Source organism: Raphanus sativus, chromosome 8, assembly GCF_000801105.2.
Source record: "Raphanus sativus cultivar WK10039 chromosome 8, ASM80110v3, whole genome shotgun sequence".
In the NCBI taxonomy this organism is placed as follows: Eukaryota; Viridiplantae; Streptophyta; class Magnoliopsida; order Brassicales; family Brassicaceae; genus Raphanus; species Raphanus sativus.
In genome coordinates, this window is record NC_079518.1 from 20,986,256 (window position 1) to 21,004,266 (window position 18,011).

Below are 18,011 nucleotides of genomic sequence, written 5' to 3' on the forward strand. Positions count from 1 at the left end.
TCAATTGTATAATCTGATTATGTTTGTCAAAACTTAATCATAAGATCCCGCGAATCTTTTGGCGCGGCAGCACGGTACGCGTTTCCATAGTTTGAGATATTCAGATAATCATATGATAATCAAAACAATGCACGTGATTGATAATAAAGTCTGAGATTCATATCATATCATTATATGATATATCGGTTTGTTAAACAACACCTCGATCGAGCTCTGCTACAACTTGACACATGCGAGCATCTTACGTTTAATAAAAGCTCTGTTCAGATATGCGAGTTGTTGGGGGTGGATTTACATCCTCCCTCAAAGCCCATTAGACAATGAGTTAGGCCCATTTGACTAGGAAACCCTAGGCTTCACTTTCTATAAATAAGGAGCTTCCTTCTTCTTAGAAATGATCTCTTCCACATTTTTAGATCTAGAACACTTCTTGTAAAGATTTTATAAACTCTTAGATTCACTTTACACTTCTCATAATCTATGTAATGCAATCTTTGAGTAATAAAATCTCTAGATGTTCTTTTCTCATTTGATTTTTATGTTGATTTCTCTTAAGCCTCAAGAATCTAAGAAATCTAATTCTTAGATTTTTCATTGTTATGAATCCAACAAACACACCATTTTTGGATCAAACAGTTGGCGCTAGAAGGAGGGGGCCAAAGAAAACTATCTTCATAGCATATCAAATTTGAGAGACTCCAGATCTACTAAAAAAAAAAAAAAAAAAAAAAGAAGAGAAGAGAAGCATCAAAGAGTCTGAGAGTCAAGATCGACTCTTTTCTCTTCCATTCCCGAGACAGTAGCCTGCAACCAGAAGATCCGGGGAGACTATGGTGGTTTCAAGAGAAAAGATGAAGCTTTCTCGTGAAAGCTTTACTTTCTTCTTTCGGGACTTTGATCGATCACTTGGTGAGCTCTAGAGAGAAGCTAGCCGAGATCAAGTCTTCATCCTTGACGATCAAGCCACAGACGAATGGACGGCTTCCAATCCGACCAAAGAGCCCAAGATTCTCGTCAGCTTGCTGTCTTGTACTTTCCACAGATCAAGGTCGCAGCAAACCTGAAACTTGATCTAAGAAGCTCACGGCCACGATGGAAGAAAAGGAGTTTCCTAAAGCTTGCTGCTTTGATTGAAGTATCTGATAAAGACAACAGATTTTGTAATCACCTCAACACAAGCTTGCCATCTTCGCGACCGCTGTTCCGTCCCTCCTCTCTTAAAGACCTGAGCTCCGACGTCAACGGCAGCAGGTCTGTAACTTCTCCTCGTCATAACTGCGAGCCTTCTCTTCGTCAAGGTGGCGGCATCTCGCCCACTTCTGCTCAAAAGTGCCGATCAAGAGCTCCTCCTCTCCAGACAAGAGAACTTCAAAGTTATGAGCTTTCCGTAGACCTTGCCGACAAGGAGAACACGAGTTTGCTTTCCTCTGCTTCGTATTCCTCTTGTCATGCGTGAAAACAGAGTCTTTGAACCAAAAAAAAAAAAAGATGCTTCTTCTAGCTCTGTTCCTGTCTCTATGCCTGGTTTCGATCAGTGGGGTTAGCAGAATGGAGGGTCACGACCAAGAGCTTGCCACGCCGGTACGAGCATCACCATCAAGTTCGCGATCTCCCCTTGACACGATTGGAACGAGACGAGAAGCTCCCCGGCCCATTCGAAGGAGAGTAAATCTTGGGAACATGAAGCGTTGAGATCGACGAACCTCGACGACAAGCTTTAGTTGAAACAAGTCATCATGCCGAACACCATCAAAAAGGAGCCTCAATTGGTTATTTCTCAGCGGCGTCTCGTCCTCAGCTTTGTTAAGATGCAAAGAAGGCTCAACGTCTCTAAACTTGTGGTTAGTCTTGTCGACGATCACCATCTGGTTTTGGGTCAGTCTATGCGCTCCTTCTCGTCAAAGCTCGAGACTTGATCTCAGGAAGAATGCCATCCCGTCGGTGACGTCTATGCTCAAGCTCATCGGTGACGTCTATGCTTAAGCTTCTCGAGCTTGTTCCTGTGTTTATCAGCGTTGGCTTGACTTCTTGGGCTGCCTCTGTTTCTTACGACGAGAAGGAGATGATGAAACGCTCTCGTTAAGTCAAGTTTTGCCGAAAAGAAGTTGTTCAGACGAGAGCGAGGTCTCGAAGAGCGTCTACAATAACTTATTCGCCAAGATATAAAGCTTGTTGAGCTTCTTTGGTCAGCACACGTGTCAAATGTATCTCTTCGCCAAGATACAAACAGAGTTCGGCAACCTCGGACACTTGTTCCTAGTTTACAAAGATAAGTTCTCTTATTTAATTATCACATGCTTTAATGACTTTTAAATTACACATATGTGTCGCAGTGGACATCATAATTGTTGTTTAAATTATTAAGCAATTTCTAAGCTGCTCATTCTCATATAATCTTTGTGAGATGACTCGTGTCATTGCTTCATTGTTGGTAGCTTATGGTACTAATAATTAACAATTATTCGCGGCATCATGTGCAAGAGCCGAGCATTAAGCAAAATCAAGTTTGCTGGTTTGCTTATTAATTATGCAAAGGTTGGTTATATCTTTTGGTTTATATTGGTCTAATCATGATCATTCTTTTCATGAACCAGAGATAGTTGAGCCAAAGAGAACCAACAAGCGGTTGCCACCATCATGCCTGTATGCCTTGCAAGACGGCTCTCAACTACGAGCTCGTTGGAAGCAGTACAAACGGCACAGCCAGCGCGTTTCTCAACGTCATCATAGCCTGACGAACACACAAGCCAACAACTTGTTTGGCACACACGATCTCAACACGAGACTTCGGGTTGGCAACAGTTCGGTAAACGTGTATTTTAGGCACAAGTTTACATTAAATTTGCTTTTTATTAGGCACGAGTTTGCGGTTGACTCGCTTATTGTTAGACACGAATTTACAAAAACTCGTCTTTGGCTAGGCATGAGTTTACAGAAACTCTCCTTCTACAAGGCATGAGTTCTCAGTAAACTCGCCTCTGTCTCAGCATGAGTCTAGTAAACTCGTCTTTCACTAAGCACGAGTTCAAAACAAACTCGCCTCTTATTAGGCACAAGTTCAAAGTAAACTCGCCTGAATTGTCACCGGCATGAATGTGTCTAATTCATTGTCTAATAAACCCTATTCGTAAAATTCACAGAGATCGATTTCATCTCTCTCTACGAACTTGGGGGACTTACTGTTGGGGGTGGATTTACATCCTCCCTCAAGGCCCATTAGACAATGAGTTAGGCCCATTTGACTAGGAAACCCTAGGCTTCACTTTCTATAAATAAGGAGCTTCCTTCTTCTTAGAAATGATCTCTTCCACATTTTTAGATCTAGAACACTTCTTGTAAAGATTTTATAAACTCTTAGATTCACTTTACACTTCTCATAATCTATGTAATGCAATCTTTGAGTAATAAAATCTCTAGATGTTCTTTTCTCATTTGATTTCTATGTTGATTTCTCTTAAGCCTCAAGAATCTAAGAAATCTAATTCTTAGATTTTTCATTGTTATGAATCCAACAAACACACCATTTTTGGATCAAACACGAGTGTCTAGCTGAAAAATCAGTCATCTAGGCGTTCAGCCTATAAGGCCACCGTAGTGGATAAAACCATATCGGATCACCATAAATAAAATCGATTTATAGCCGGGACCGTGCGTGATGTGTAGTTAGATTATTTTCTTCAAACCCTCAAAGATATATAAACCTTAGGGGCTTCTGCATTTCAGAAATGATATACTAGAATGCTTTTAGTTATTGAGTTTCATACTTCCAATGTTTAGTAACCAGATTCGAGATATCATGTATTGTGGATGCAATATGGACTGCAAATAGTCAAAAGTATCACTGATAAAAGCAATTTGTGATTTATTTGTGCGAATCAAACTGGTAAACATTAGGGGTGGACGTTCGGATACTCATTTGGGTTCGGTTCGGGTCTATTCGTGTTTGAAGTTTTCGGGGTCAAATATTTCAGCGTCATTCTGGTATTTCTAAATTTTGGTTCGGATTCGTATAACCCATTTAAATTATTTTTAAAATTTTAAAATTCATTATATAATTAAATTTTCTCAAAATCTATAAACTGTTGAGAAAGTAATATTTCTGTTATCTTATTTCATCATAGAAGTGTTCTTTATATAGGAGTTACATGTCGGTTATGGGTTAATACATAAAGGCCATGAATGGGCCAAGACTATAAGTACATAAACTAATGGGCTGGACATCCACATAAGCAATTATTCATAACACTCCCCCTTGGATGCCAGAACCATATAGAGCTCGTAGTGTGCTAATGCTGCCTCGTTAAAACCTTACTCGGAAAACCCAGTGGGACAAAATCGAAGTGAAGGAAAAAGAGTACAGCACACACTACTCCCCCTGGTTTGGACCTCCGTGTGGGTCTCTGAACTTGTGCATCCTAATCTGGTGCACATGCTCCTCGAACGTCGCGGTCGGTAGTGTCTCGGTGAAGGGATCAGCTGAATTCTTCTTTGAATGAACTGGTAGCTTCCTGAACGTCTTTATGTCTTCTGGAACTCCATTAAGATGTGGTCAGGATGTACCTTCTTGTTGCTGATCACTCTATGGACGGATGACACTTGACTGGCACACGGATTTGGTTGGTCATGGACCATAACCAAACGACCTCGCGACTTTCCTGGTGGGGGTCTGAAAGATATCCTGCATCAGTAAAAACTAACCAAGTTCTCTTTGTTTGATTAGTATAAATAAACCAAAATCTTTCGTCCATTTCATAAATATGGTCGGACTTGTTCTATGGTTCTTGACCAGAACATATGGACTTTCTATACATGGGAGTATTACATTTATTCTCATCCATCTACCATGGATGGATCTCGACCATAAATTCTTTCAGAGATTCATGGTCCATTCGGATCATACAGTTGTCCACTGTGTGTCCCGTCCATAACTTTTATGAATGACAACCATATTATAGTTTTGATGTTTCTCAAAACTAAGCCTCTTTTGGGTCAACAAGCTGTTCGTCCCATTTGGACGGTTTGGACCGGAACAAGACCAAGGAGGACAGATCGAAATGGGGCCGGAACGAGGCAGAACATGCCTTGGTCGATATGGACCTTTGGCTTGGATCGGATGGTTTCATTTTCTCTTATAACCATCTCATTTTCCCATTCTCAATTCGTTGGACCAGTAATCTCAATACACAAAGGATTTTCTTTATATACTATATGCATGGACTGATCTGGATCATTCTTATAGAACTCCTTTTACTAAGTATCACTTAGTCTTATCTTTTATATGCATTATATGCCTTATATGCAGCTGCCTTTCATTTCAGTCCATGAATAGCTTAGGAACAAAACTATTCTATGAGAATTTCTTTTCTCATCTTTTTGATACTTTTATCATTTCTTTATCCAGTGATCAATATGCTACTTACTACATTTCTTTCTTACTTATATCCAGACTTTTTCGAATTTGTAGTAGCATCCACCACATAGGAGTATATCTCCTTATAATCTGTTCCTTTGGTCTCTGTGAGTATCCTTGTGTAATCAAGCCATTCCTTGAATACTTTAAATAGGAATATGAACACCTTAGTCCATGTCTCACGATTTCTTTTCTTTTCCCACACAGGACCTATTTTTCACTGGTTTTATCTTATCAGATGGTGTTTCTATATATGGCCAATACACCAATCTCTTTTATAGATTCTTTGAATCTTTCTTTGAACCCCCACGGTTTCCTTTAGTCTATGAATGCATTCTTGTATTCTCGTGGGTTCTGATCCTCGCTTATATCTTTTAAAGTGCTATTTCCTTATGCATCTTTATCTTTTATGTGTCGACACTTCTTTTATAGTGTTCCATTGTGTTCCAGACATGAACTAATCGATTAGAGATTTCATTCTTACTAAGAACCTTCATTTACCTTGTAGTTTGGCGTCCCAAACTACATGGTCTGGTATCTTAGATGTTTAGCTGCGCAGCCTTATCTCAATGTCTGGTATGGTTTCCCTTATGACCTCGGATATGTCATTTTTATGCACCTTTCTTTTCATTTCCGAGGTTCCTTATCTTATGGAACATATTGGTCTATCTTTAGACTCTATAGCAACTTGATTATGTCTCTTCTATGACATTAATTTCGTGGTGCTTAAGCTGGTATGACTTAGTCATTCTTTTTCTTTTCTTTTCGGGTCTAATCTGTCTGGCATTCTTTTAGCTAGCTTTGTATGATCTTTCTTTGGACGTCCTAAATCATATTCTCTGGTCCGAGGATCTTGCCAAGACAAGGATGGTTAATACCATTCCATTTCTCTTTATACTTTTACCAGCTTATTTCTTTCTCCCCCTGATGTTGGATAGTCAAATTTAATCATGCAATCCGTAAACCTGGCCTTAATCTGATCACCCATATTTGGCTCAAGGTTTCTTATAAAATCGTGGGAGAAAGCATTCTCATATCCAACATATATTCCCAATCTTATCTCATCTTCTTATGAGGTTCCATCCTAGACGGCACATATTATTGTGGTGGTCTATACATAATCTCTTAGGATGGTCTATGTCTGGATCATGACCCTTTATCATTCTTAGATGGGAATATCTATGCTCACTTTATATGGCCTGATGCATATTTTTATTACATGTAAATCCATGTGTTCCCAAGCATTAGCTAGTGATCTTTGTATCACAAAGAATTCAGCCAAGTTCTATCATGGTCATAGACCATGTCACTCGGATTTTTAGTGTTGTTCATGTACCACGGGAGTGTCATTTCTCCCCCTCATGAACATGCTTATAAATCTTTTAGATGCTTGGAACATTATAGCCTATTGAGTTTCCCTTGTGTACATGTTACACAACGTGAGATTCTATGGGATAACTCTTTTGTGCCTTTTTCGATATCAATCTTTGCATCAATTTTAAAGACCTGGATGGCTAGTCCAGTCATGCCATAAAGTGTATAAAATTTCGTGGTCAACCTATCTGGTTACCTAGGCCTTTTGCCTTTATCATACTGATCTTTTAGCATAGTTTAGATCAGCCGGGAGTACAATCTCGACCATTTCTATGCCTTGGGCAGTTTTTATTTATAATCTTGAAGGAACTTTTTTTTTTCTTTGCTCATTGGTTCAATGTGGAAACCATTCATTTTCAAAACTTTATAACTCAAATGGGTCTTTTATTTGGGTGAATAATTCATGCCACTTTTAGGCAATGCATTTGGTGGGATAATTTTAATTACTATACTCATTTTCTAAATTTTCATTTGTCATTTATCAATCAAGGAATTATCAAGCAAATCAAGCAAGATAATATAAGACCAGAATCAACTTTTATTATTGCTATAAATTTTATAAATGACAAGCAAATCAAATCAAAACATAAAACATGAAATCAGAATGTCTGAATCTTTGATTCTTTAATCAATGTGTAAGCCAACCTCACAATTTATATTTTCCATACGGCTTCCTCAGATTTTTCTTATATATCATTTTCATCCTCAATGTTTTCAGGAGGTTTCATATCACTGTCTTGTTTTTCAATGTATGTTTACTGAATTTTATTAATCAGTTGATGGTATCTCGAATTTTCTGCTTTCTTTTCTCGGCTGCCAATAGGCATGATAATAAGTCTTTATAGGTCGTGAAACCTTTAGACTTATGTGATAACAACATATCCTTTGAATGAAATGTGGAATAGGTCATATAAAATAAGTCCTTTTCTGTTACCACTTCAGCACATAGTTTAAAACTATAGGTGATTCTCATTTGAGCAGAATGATATTTGTCCACGGATTCAAAATCCTAGAACCTGAGAATCTTTCATTCATCCATGGCCTTTTGCCATAATACCATTGAGAATCTGAAGTTTTGTTTTGACCAGAGGTCATAAGGATCCATAGTATTTTCATGCTACTCTCTCAGATCCTTAGTGAGATGATAGCACATAATTGTTATGGTTTTTTTTTTTTTTTTCACTTTCAGTTACATAATTACCTTGATTAATACACTGTCCGAGTCCTCTTGACATCAGGACTACTGAAGTGTTCATTTGCCATTTTCAATCAATTATCTCCATAACGATTTTAGGGTAGTATAATCTGAAGTTTCGAAATTCGACATCTGAAATCACATTATCCAAAACAGGTCTTAATTTATGTTAAGTAATCTTTTTAGAAAATTTTATTATTCATATCAATACTTCTTATCACACTCACCAATTTTTTTTTTATAAGTATTGATGCAAGCAAAATAATCAAAGTTATGATGCAATAGGTCATACGACCATTTCAGATAATTACTTCTAGCAATAATAATGCAAAGTCACACGGCTAAGATGTGAATCAACATTTAATTGATTCAAACAAACATGAAAATCAATCATACACCTTTAATCAATTCGGATTTAGGGTTTTCAAGGCCCCTTTTTAATGATTTTCAAACAAAAGTTTTCAAGGCCTTTTACGGATTCCATTTTATGATGCAATCTTAGAAAACATTTCTAGATGATCAATGAATGAGAGAAGTTTCCCATAAAATTCTATAAAAAGAAATTTCAGAAAAATAAATTTCTATAAAAGGAAACTTTCTAAAAATGGAAACTTTCTATAAAAGTAAACTTTATATTTTCGAAATTTTCTATAAATGGAAACTTTATATTTTCGAAACTTTCTATAAATGGAAACTTTCTATAAATGGAAACTTTCTATTTTCGAAACTTTCTATAAATGGAAATTTTATATTTTCGAAATTTTCTATCAAACAATCAATTAGACAATCGAATTTCAAGTTAATCAAAAATTAGGGTTTTTTTTTTTGATGAAATCGATCAGATTTAGATTTTAAAGGGGATTGATCGATTTCTAGGTTTTATCGATTTGATCATTAAGATCAAAGAAGTTTTCGAGATTCAGCAAACCATTTAGGCTGTGATTTTAATTGATTTAACAATCTCTTGATCGAACTTTTGGTTTAAGAGCTCCGATTTACTCATGGATGGGTTTGGACTTATTAATCTGAGTTGTTAGGGGTTTTGCAAGATTTTAATTGTCATAACCTTTAACACAAAGTCCAAATTCGATCTGTGAGTTTTTTAGAGTTTCAGATTAGTTTACCTATGTTTGAAAAGATCTGAAACCGGACCACCAAAAAGAGAGAGGAGAAAGCTGCGGACTGGTTATTGTTTTTTTTTTTCTTTTTTTTTTGGGCAGCTGACGGCGCGTACTGTGGCTGAGCGTGAGGGCGCGTCTGAGCTCGGACTGACACAGGGTTTCCGTCGCTGGATACGTCTCGTCAAGAGCTTCGATTTGATATATGGATCGTCGTCTGGTTCCTTACGGTTTGAGAGACAGATCGATTTGAAGTTGCGGCCGAATTAGGGTTTTGAATCAAGTTGACGGCGCTCCTTGTAATAGACCTTGAGAACGCGTCCGAGATCGGATTGAGATGAAGTCGACGGCGTTGGATTCTTCTCGTCGAGATCTTGAATTTGATAGGTGACTCGTCGTCTGAGTCCTCACAGTTGGAGAGATACGGTGGTTTGAAGTTTCGTTCGAAATTAGGATTAGGGTTTCCAAAGTAATGTCGACGGCGGCTATTGTTTCTGCGCATGACAGCGCGTCTGTGCTCTGATCTGCAATCCGTTTGTGACAACTTGTTCGTATCGTCAAGAGCTTCACGTGTATAGCTTAATCGTCTTCTGGCTCTACACAGTTTGGGAAATACGCCTCTCTGAAGTCTCGTCAGTTTTTAGGGTTTTTAGGTAGCTCGGGTTTTAGGGTCTATCGTGCTGATAACGTGTTGAGAAAGTAATATTTCTGTTATCTTATTTCATCATAAAAGTGTTCTTTATATAGGAGTTACATGTCGGTTATGGGTTAATACATAAAGGCCATGAATGGGCCAAGACTATAAGTACATAAACTAATGGGCTGGACATCCACATAAGCAATTATTCATAACATAAACAAAATAATATTATACATATGAATTTAAATAACATATGTCAATACCTAAACTTAACATATAAATTGGTTTAATTTGAATATTTGGATAGAGAATGAATATATATTTAGTATTCTTGTTGTTTTGAGTATATTTTAACTATTTTAGACATTTACTTTTAATTATTAATATATATTTTCAAATATATTAGACAACTTAGAGTATCTTATATATTTTGGTGTTTTTAATATACATCAAATCTAAAATAATTAATATTTAAACAGTTTTAATATATTTATCTAACATATTTATTGTCCTTTGTAAGTCTGAGGATTTTGGTAGATTATTACGCTGTTTCGCACCCCGTGGCCGAGTTAGTTCAATGAGCAGTTCCCGTGCATCAAAATCTTCTCAGGAGCAAAATTTGGTTCCCGTTATTCCCGCTCCCGCTGAAGCTGCTCCACATGAGCCGGGGGGAGGGAGGTATAATGCCAGTTGAACTATTGGTTCAACAACCAGGTCGAGACCATCTCATGGTCCTCCATCCCAATCCACGACGGGGACGTACAATGTGTTAAGTATTTTTATTTTATTTGTAGCATAATTTTTTATTCATATAACTTTCTAACATTCTTTTTGTTTTTTAAGTTTCAACAAATCGAGCAATGGCATTAGCAGGAGCATCAACCAAATGATGTATTCCATGCTCCGCTCGGGACATCCAAAGTGGAGTGCGATCCCTGCCGAGGACTGCGAGTTGTAGTTTCGTCAGTTTGTGATAACTCTTCTGTTTTTTAAAGCATTTTTAATTTATGATTTTTATCATATATCTACTAATTAAATTATGTGTTTTGTAGCAAGAGTTCAATTGGGAGTCTAGACTCACAGAAACAGTCCGTCTTGCATTCAACGATAAGGCCATGGACTCTTACATGAAGCAGGTCTATGAGTGGAAACAGCTAAGGCTCAAGAACAAGAAGCCACAATTTATTAACACGACGGTGTGGGAAGAGTTGCAAGTGCATTGGAGGAAGCAAGAGACTATAGAGAAGTCTCTTATGAACTCAGCCAACCGGAAGAGCGATCGTGGCGGAAAATATATTTATGTGCACAACCTCGGTGCTTGCACTATGTCTTCTAAGGAGGATCAACTTGTAAGTTATATTTTTTTATATTTTATTTAAATAAGTATTTTTTATATATTCCTTGGTTAAAGCTGTTTTCAGGTTGAAGCAAACAATGGTGATCCTGTTGATCATCTCGATATCATGAAGGAAGCGTACACTAACAAGAAGACGGGTCAAATTCAGGACCCCGTAATAAGAGAGGTCATTGAGATGGTGGAGACCCAAAAAGAAGCATTTCTAGCTTATCAGCCTCTTTCTGATAACGATTCAACAGGAGCTTCCACCAACTTGTCCCGGCTGCAAGTAAACGACATGGTGGAGAAGGTAATTTTTTTTCATTACTATATTTAGTTTATAATAAATATTTTACTAAATTTAAATTTTTTTAGGTGGTCCCTAAACGGAAAGGCCGTTTAGTTGGGCTGGCTCGTCGTGCCTCTTCATGTCCATCTTCTTCTTCACAAGTCCCGTATGTTGATCCCCTGATCTTAGAGCAGCTATTGAGCAAAGATGAGAGGATTGTGGCATTGGAGGCGCAGAACCCCACAATCTTTGCTGAGCTGGCGGATCAAAAGAAAACCAACCTTGAGATATTGGAGAAGATGAAGTGTTTGTTTCCTTCCGATTTTTAGTTTTTTTTTTAACTTCTGAATGTTTCTTTTTTGAATTCAGTTTCAAACTATGTATGAACTTAATTTCTATAATATTATTAGTTTTAATTTCAGATTTTTTTATTTATTCATTTTAATATAAAAATAAAAATAAAAATAAGAAAGCATTAATGAATAAATTATATATTCCGACGAAACAGAATTAGTCAGAATATTCTGATAGAACTGCCGTTGGTAAATTCCGACGGTAACATCCGGAGAAACAAAGAGTCGGAATATTCTGACCAAACAATCCGTCGCAATATTTCAACAGTGTGTTTCGTCGGAACATTCCGACAGACACTTTCGTCAAAATATTCCGACGAATGGTTTTCGTCGGAGAGATTTTGTTTTCGGTGAAAGTAGTGGCCGGACTGTCTCCAACAAATTTCGATGATATGTGTGGTCGGAATAGTCGTCGGACTTTCGTCGGAATACGGTTTCTCAGTATTCGTCAGAATTTCGTCGAAAGCTCTGAGGGATTTCCGACGAAATTTTGTTTTCCGACCAAATGATTCCGACAAACGTTTTCTTCGGTATTCCGTCGGAACATGTGTTTTCCGACGGAATACCGACGATTTTGGCCGTCGGTATAAACCTGTTTTCTTGTAGTGGTACTTTTAGAGATTGGAAGACTGAAGTGTACGTTCTATAGTGAGTTTTTGCTTAGGATTCCTAAATAATTCTTGTAATAGAAAATGACAGTACTTCATGAGGATTGTTCTTGATTTACATGTTAGTAATTGGTGTATTTGCTTCTTGTTCTAGTAAATTTGGAAAGAGAGACTATTGTCTTTTTCTGCACTTTACTGTACCCTCATCCGCACTTACAATTGATATTAGGACATGTTCTCAATAGACATTTAGCCTTGTTTTGGGTAGATCAAAGGTGAGGATAGAATCTTGTTCAGGAAGCGAGACAGATTTTGGAATCGAAAGTGATGGAGGCCTATAAACATCTATGACAAGACCACCACGTCTTAATTCACCAAATTATGGATCTTGGAAGGTTTGTATGCAAGCTTTTATTAGTCGTCTTGGTGAGGATTTATGGAGTTCTATTGAGGTTTATTGAAGTCATCCGGTGATAATTGATGATACGGAGGTTAAAGTTCTTAAACCAAGAGATCAATAAAATGTTCCAGAGAAGAAAAAATCAATTTTGTTCTAATCCTAGTGTTCTTGTCTTAGAATAGATCGAACTAAAGAGAGAGAGAGAGAGAGAATCGTATGACTTAGAGATGAATGAATTGTTATTATTCCATGAGTAATGAGTTCCTTATATATGATTACATAACTTGGAGACAAAGTCTAATAACTTGGAGTAGAGAACAAGTAACTTGGAGTAGGGAACAAGTAAATCTAGAACATTCCATAATAGACATCACACAATTTTCATAACACTTCCCCTTGATGTCCATTATGCGTGTAAGATGCTATCTCGTTAAAAACCGAGATTGTAATGCCATAACCGTCTAGAGTTTGTAATGCGTTTGGAATACTGCCTCGTTAAAACCTTTCCATAGTAAACCCAAAAACCCAATGTGGTAAAAACGGGAAGCCATGGATAGGAAAAAGAGTACAGCCGCATTACTTCCCCTGAAGTGAACATCACTGAAGGTTTCTCAGTGATCGCATACCAATCTGCTGCATAAGCTTCCTGAGCGTGCATGTTGGTAATGCCTAAGTGAAGAGGTCGGCTGAGTTCTCGCTAGATCTGACTTAGAGGACCTTGACCTCTCCTTCTTTCTGAAGATCGTGGGTGAAGAAGAACTTGGGGAGAACATGCTTAGTCTTGTCACCCTTGATGTAACCATCTTTGAGCTGAGCTATGCAGGCCGCATTGTCTTCGTAAAGAACGGTCGGTTCGTCTTTACCATCCGTGATCCCACATGCTGTCCAAATATGGTGTGCCATGAGTCTCAACCAGACACACTCTCTGCTTGCTTCATGGATCGCCAATATATCCGAGTGATTGGATGATGTGGCTGATATAGTCTGCTTGACTGATCTCCATGAAATGGTCGTGCCTCCATATGTGAAAACATAGCCGGTTTGGGACTTAGCACTGTGTGGATCGGACTGGTAACCTGCATCAACAAAATGCTTTCATGATATTCATGGTCCATTCGGATCATATGGTTTATCTCTCTTAGATAAATTCGACCATGAATGTCTTTGTATGTCCATGATCTGTCCGGATCATGACATCATCCATAATCCATCCGGATTATGTTCTTGTCCACTATATATCTTATTCATATCCTTTGACCAAAACTCTTTATGAACTTTTAGTATATGTCCACGGTCTGTTCATGAAGTGGCTATTGTGTTATAGTTTGAAGTTTAATCAAAACTAAGCCACTTTTTGGTCAATAGGACGTTCCTCTCACTTGGATAGTTTAGGTCGGATTTAAGACCTAGAGAAACTGGTCGGAACAAGCTGGATGGGATGGATTGGTCGGGACCAATGATGATTAAGGTCGAACTAGGTCGGACATGATCCTAGTCGGTATGGTTCCCTTTGGTCGTGAATCTGATGGATTCTCAGACCATTTGATCAATCTATTCTTGGTACGTTGGATCATAGATCCCAACATTCATATACGGCTAATGATCTCTACTATAGATCATCGTAGTCTCTTCATAGCCTTTCCAAGAATCAATCATCTTAATCATCCTTTCTTTAAGTATAAACACAAGGAATATATTGACTACTATATGGACTGATCAGAAACGTTCTTATAGAACTTTCTACTAAGCATCACTTAGTCTTATCATATCGTGTGTACATACACGCATGCAGCTGCATTTCAGTCCATGAACAACGCAGGAACGATGTTGTTCTATGAGAACTTCTTTCTTATTTCTCACGGTATCTTATGTTACCTTTATATCCAGTGATATATCCAATGTCTACTACATCTTCCTTAGATGTCCAAATCTTTATTAATTTCGATATTGGGTAGTAGCATTCACCACCTAGGAATTTATTTCCTTGTTCCTTAGTCCCTGTGAGTATCCTTGTGTGATCAAGCCATTCCTTTTGAATGCTTTATGTAGCAACATGTACGACCACTTGTCTGTACTTTCATGTTCTACAGCTCACGATTTTCTTTTCCTCACAAGACTCATCTGTTCACTGGTTAGATGGCGTCTATCTTATGTATTTGGCCAATACGCCCATCATATTCATTCTTTACTATAACTCCACGTCCCATTCATTTCTCTATGATGAGTACTCTTACGTGGGTTAGTGATCCTCGCATATCTCTTATGCTCAAGTGCTTTCTCTTTATCACTTATGAGTGTGTGTATGTGTCGACACCTTATATAATGTTCCATCGCGTTCTATCGCGTTCTAGACATGATACAATCGATTGAGATTTTATTATTATCAGGATCATTGAATACTTTGTAGTTTGCAAGGCTACATTGTATGATACTTGTACCTTAGGACCGGCCGGTCTTATCTCATTGTCTAGTATGGTTTCTCTTTCATGAACCCGGATCTATCATTATGAGCACCTTAACTTTTCTATCCGTGGTTCATTATATATGGAACATTCTGGTCTATCTTCTATAGACTTTTACAGCAACTTGATTATGTCTCTACTAGGACATTTATATAGTGGTGCTAAGCTGGTATGACTTAGTCATTCTTTCGGGTCTGTCTGGCTATCATTCTTTCTATGTTTATGGACGTCCAGTACATATATATCTGGTCCGAGGATCTTTGCCAAGACTTGGATGGTTAAAACCATTCCACTTTTACTTTCTATTTACCAGCTTATAGCTTTCTCCATGATGTTGGATAGTCGGATTCATCTTGTATGTAATCCGTGTACCTTGGCCACAATATGATCACCTTTGTTTGGCTCATGGTCTCATTGAATTCGTGGGAGAAAGATCATGTTCTCTTATCCAACATATATTCCCGATTTTCATCTCATCCTTAGATGAGGTATTCCATCCTAGATGGCACATAGGTATGTGGTGGTTTATCCATAAAGTCTTAGGATGGTCTATATCTGGATTATGACCCTTTATCATCTTTAGACGGGAATATCTATGCTCACTTTATATGGTCTGATATATCTTATCTTTCATACATGTATTCTTGTGGTGTACCCAAGCTTATAGACTTTTGAAGTCTCAACCTTATAGGTTATGCCTTATACGGCCAAGCTATTATGTCTTATGGCCTTTGGCCAGGCTTATCATGTTCGGGTTTTATAGTATGGTCATGGACCATACGGAGTGTTTATTCTCCCCCTCATGAACATGCTATAAAATACGTTTGTTTGTCCTCACTTAAACGTAATGCTTGGACGGTCAGCATGGTTTTAGACCATGATACACGAATTTGTGGTCTGGTCATGATCACGGGTTTTGTCCTCACTATCCTCATGATCAGATTATACTTTCATGTTGCTTGGAACAATGAAGCCTACTGAGTTTCCCTTGTGTACATGTTTCACAACGTGAGATCTTATGGGATAACTCTTTGTGCCTTAGTAATTTTAAACTTTGCATCAAGTTTGGACCAGGATGGCTAATCCGGTCATGCCATAAAGTGTATAAATTCGTTGGTGAACCTTACTGGTTACCTAGGCTTTTATGCCTTATCACACTGATCCTTAGCATAGTTTTAGATCAGTAGGGAGAATGTAGTCTCGACCTCTTTTGTATGTATGCCTTTGGCGATTTTCATTAGCTAAAGGAACATTTCCTTTTTCTTTACTTTGACCATTGGTTTATTATTGAAACCATTTTGATGTGGCTTGTAATGCCATTTCGACCTTTACTCCCTCCTCGACCATGATTGGATCTACAACCACGGTTATTGTGGTATCCTTGTCCATGGCCAGTGGGGATTTTGGGTCTTTCTCAATGGGTTTTAGGTGATAAATTTTCTGCCTCTTAAGGCCATGCCTTAGGCGTGGTGATCTAGACATACTCTTCTCGAGTTTTCATTCTCGTTTGTCAATAAAAAATATTTTTCAAGCAAATCAATCAAGATAAAAGAAAAACTTTTATTAATGCTATGAAATTTGAATGACAAATTATATTTAAAACAAAACACCAAATCATAAGTATGAAATCAGAATGTCAAAAGGCTTAAAAAATAGCCGGCCAGTCCATAATAACATCTTGGACGTGGCTCACATTTGGTTCTCTATTCAATGAATAAACCAATCTCATCATCTATATGAGTCCACCCGAATTTTCTTTTCTTAGCTTCTTCAGCATCACCGTATATCATCTCACATTGATACTCGGCACTTATCTCCATAACATAGTCGAGTTTGTCGAGGTTGACTTTCCTTTTCTGCTTCTTTTCCTCAAGAGCTGAAAGGTATGAGAGAAGGTCGTAATAGGTTGTGAAACCTTTAGCCTTCTGTGATAACAACACTTCCTTTGAATGGATCGTGTCACGAGTCTTGCTTAACAAGTCATAGTTTGTTATCACTTCACTACATAGTTTAAGACTATAGGTGATTCTCATAAGATAAACGTGATAGTCATCCACGGATTCATAATCCTGGAACCTCAGAGCCTTCCATTCTTTCATGGACTCATCTAGTAATGGCTCGAAGAACATGGTGTTCAATCTCGACCAGAGATCGTAAGGATCGTTGATGTAACTGCACTCATCATACAGATCCTTCACGAGATGCTTTCTCATTATCAAAACAGCTATACGCTTTTCATATGCAAGGGTATCATTGCCGTATTTGATACACTTCCCAAGTCCTTTAGACTTTAAATCGGCTGAAGTGTTCATCGCCCAATCAAGGTAATTGTCTCCATTGAGATCAAGGGCTGGGTAATCCGAGTGATGGAGTCTCGACATCTGAATCATATCAAAATGATTTGTGTTAGTACATACAATTTCTGATGCCATTGGCTATCCAAGAAATAAAAGGCACTCGGCCAGTATGTAAACAATAAAGCCATATGGCTTGTGTGACCAATTCCATTCGGCTATTACACAATTAAATCACATTGCCAGCAAACAAATAAGAGGGCCATACGGCCAGTTTGCATTCTCTTTAGAAATTTACTTTCTCATAACTCATCCATCACTTAATCAACTTATTTGATTTATAAATCCCTTGAAAATAGTGGGATGGAAGAGTGCATGGTTTAGCCATACCATATGGTATGCTACATCGACCCATGCGGTTTAATGGTCTAGTAGTACCATTCGGTACACATCCTCGACCAAATAAAACGGATAGTGATTTAGCTGCACTGTGGTGCGCATCATCCATCACCGGTGATTGCGGATCACCGTG

At 37.9% G+C, this 18,011-nt stretch overlaps 1 long non-coding RNA gene across 2 annotated transcripts; it reads left to right on the forward strand.

The window, feature by feature from the left end:
• Window positions 1-657: 657 nt before the first annotated feature.
• On the forward strand, window positions 658-11,783 carry LOC130498862 (uncharacterized). 2 transcript variants are annotated; one of them, XR_008937855.1, is made up of 4 exons: window positions 658-10,703; window positions 10,790-11,086; window positions 11,159-11,383; window positions 11,449-11,783. It is a non-coding gene; the product is annotated as an uncharacterized LOC130498862 (long non-coding RNA). The 2 variants fall into 2 exon arrangements; XR_008937854.1 differs by having other exon boundaries at window positions 660-10,699.
• Window positions 11,784-18,011: the final 6,228 nt, after the last annotated feature.